The 2,990-nt window shown below is 38.0% G+C and overlaps 1 non-coding gene across 1 annotated transcript; it reads right to left on the bottom strand.

The window, feature by feature from the left end:
* Positions 1-2,684: 2,684 nt before the first annotated feature.
* Positions 2,685-2,786, bottom strand: LOC113000054 (small nucleolar RNA R71). The gene has a single exon (XR_003265325.1). It is a non-coding gene; the product is annotated as a small nucleolar RNA R71 (small nucleolar RNA).
* Positions 2,787-2,990: the final 204 nt, after the last annotated feature.

Raw genomic sequence — 2,990 nt, 5'->3', positions numbered from 1 at the left:
CTCACGCCTATTTATAGGAAATGAGGGCACTTGGTGGACTTGGAGCTCACCCAAGCGATCTGTTGCTGCGCCTTGAAGTAACTTGGCTCGCCCATGCGAGTTGGTTACTTCATCCCTAAGCCATTTGGGGGCCCAGGTGAGCCAGAGGCTAGCCTGGGCAAGCCAGGGCCTAGAAAAATGCCTGAAATGACCTTTTTTCCCCTCCCCTTGGGTATTTTTCGCATCCTTGACCAAAACATCAAATGATCTTTCGTCTTGCACGGTAATTGGTGTCGAATAGCTCAATTCAGCTAACAAGAATCGAAATATCCATGAATGATAGTCCCCGGACGAAATTAGGGTTTGACAATGTGGTCATCTCTAATTACCAGCATAGCGGCATATTTTTCATATAATACTTTTTTTACTTTTCGTCTTCCCACTCTGCTGACAAATGCATCCCTGAAAGATGAAAATACAAAATTTAGTCCCCGAAAGTGTAAAAAGTGCAACAAATATATCCAGACGTTAATAGTAGATTGTGACTAATTAATATAATTTGGAAAAATTTATAATGATTAGTTACAATCTACTATTTTAAATCAAATTAATTTATTCAAAATTAATTATAAACAAGGCCAAACAAGCTTAAATGTATTGAAATATTTAACATAATTGCCCACCAAATGGTCATTAAAATAACATTCCTAAGGCAATTATCAATGCTCCTGAAGGTGAGCATCCTAGTCGTCCAAGCAAGTATCGACACAAGCCTCCAAGCTATCTGGCCGCTAAAGAAGAGGTTGCATATCAAAGTCTGGCAGTGGCGACCCAAAGTGTTAAGGATGATCTGGATGGGGGTGCTGCTATTGGGTTGGCTCGTCATGCTATATGAGGACATACCCTTACCCTAGCGACGACGGAGTTCCATGGAGATCGGCATGGTTCTGTCAATGGGCTTAGGTAAAAGCCCATCATGGATGGCTTCCATGAAGTTGAAGTTTATGGCTAGTCTGGTAATTAGTGAGCTGACAACTATATTGCATGGTTGGTCCAAGGTACTCTAAGCCCAATGAACCTACAGTGCCTGATGAATAGGAGTCCAGTATTAGCTTTCCTTCTATGATACATATATTTCAAAGGAATATATCCTTTAAGGTGAGTGCCCTTATGCTCTTTTTACGACCATGAATAGATTTGACAATCCATTTGTGTAATACTGTGAGAACTAGATCTTGGAATTAGTTGCCTTAGATGCGCTAAGAATGAACATGTGTTAGCCAATGAGGTCTATCCAGAGATCCATCGCATGATACTGATGCTTCAGGGGGCTTCTTTAGTGCCCCCTAACACTCGACTGTTAGAATGGTATCAACTGTCTCAAATCCTATGGCAATGTTGCAGTCTTTTAGTGTTGCAAGCCTCTTCTTACTTATAAGTGTCATATTTTAGTTATTTTTGGGATTAGAAAAAAGGAGAGAAACCAAAGAACGAAGAACAGCGTGAAAGAAAAGAGAGAAGAGAGAAAAAGAGAAGTTGGAGCTATAGAGATCGACATTGAAGTGATTGTGGATCGCATCCTTCATCATTTCTTCTGTTGATCTTGTGCTCCATACCATTATCTGCTAGTTTCATCATAGGATTGGATGTAATCTTCGTACCCTGATATATTTAGTTTGATATTTTATATATATGAATCTTCTCTACTCATTACTAGTGATTTCATTCTGTTTGTGATGCTTGTTACTATTTGATCACTAGTTTCATTAAATTGGATTTTAATTTTGACTAAAAAGTACTCTTAGAATTTGAACTGAATAAATTCACTCTTTACTCATGAAATTTTGATTAAATCTGTTGTACATATTTATTGAACTATTTACTTTTGTTTGGAGAAACTTAGTAACCCAAGTCTATGTGGAGATGATCTCTTTTATAAAATTTGTAACCTACAATGACATTAGTACGCTTACCAAAAGTCTAACAAGCTTCTGGCACCATTGCCAAGGACTTGAGTGGCTCACTCAGTTCTTTCGAATTTAAGTTTTTAGTTTTATAGGCCATTTTCCGTACTTTTGTTGTTTTCTTATTTTTATATAAATTCTCTATTTTTATATTTTATTTTCGCTTACCTCGGTGCTTATGGTTTATTGTAGTTTGTTCTTTTTCCTTATGTAAGGTAAAGTTCTCGCAGATAAATTGCTATTTGATCTGTAAATTGCCAAGATTGAAAGGAAGAATAGGAAGAAAAAGAAACAAGCAATTACTAAGCCACCGAGTGAATCTTCTTCCATTGATTCTCCTTCATCAGAAAAGCCACTTGTAATTGATATTATGGCTAATAGAGAAGGAGAAGGCAATAGACCACCAAGGAAGACTCTTGGTGACTATGCTTATCAACAAGGACCAAAGCATTTCAACAGCATAATCATTCCTCCTTTCACCAACAAGGTTGTGAAGTTGAAGCCAGCGTTGCTCAGTTTGATTGCTTCACATCCATTTGTCTAGCTTCATGGAGCTATGCAGTACCATGGGAGCTTCTGACGAAGATGTTGAATCTATCTACCTCAGAGCTTTTCATTCTCCTTGACAGGTAAAGCAAAGACATGACTCCAATCACATCCAAACAAAAGTCTCAACACTTGGGAAAAAGTGGAGGAAAAGTTCGTTGCAAGATTCTCTCCTTCGTCCAAATTCATTAGTATAAAATCAGTCATTGCTATATTTTCCCAAGGGTATGACGAATCTTTCTGTGAGACATGGGAGAGATTCAAATCTTTACTGAGGAGATGCCCAAACCATGGTTTTGATGATGTTGCACAACTACATATTTTCGATAGTGGTTTGAGACCTCAGACAAATATGATTCTTAATGCCTTAGCTGGAGGTACTATGATGTCCAAGAGCCCTAAGGAAGTAGTTGTAATCATCGAGTCCATTGTAGCCAATGATTATCAGAATCACCATGATGGGGCTTTAATTCAAAGGAAAGGTATAATGGAGCTGGATAT

This window comes from Glycine max, chromosome 17, assembly GCF_000004515.6.
Source record: "Glycine max cultivar Williams 82 chromosome 17, Glycine_max_v4.0, whole genome shotgun sequence".
Lineage (NCBI taxonomy): Eukaryota > Viridiplantae > Streptophyta > Magnoliopsida > Fabales > Fabaceae > Glycine > Glycine max.
Note: the sequence above shows the minus strand (reverse complement) of the source record. Positions and strands in the feature narration are given on the sequence as shown.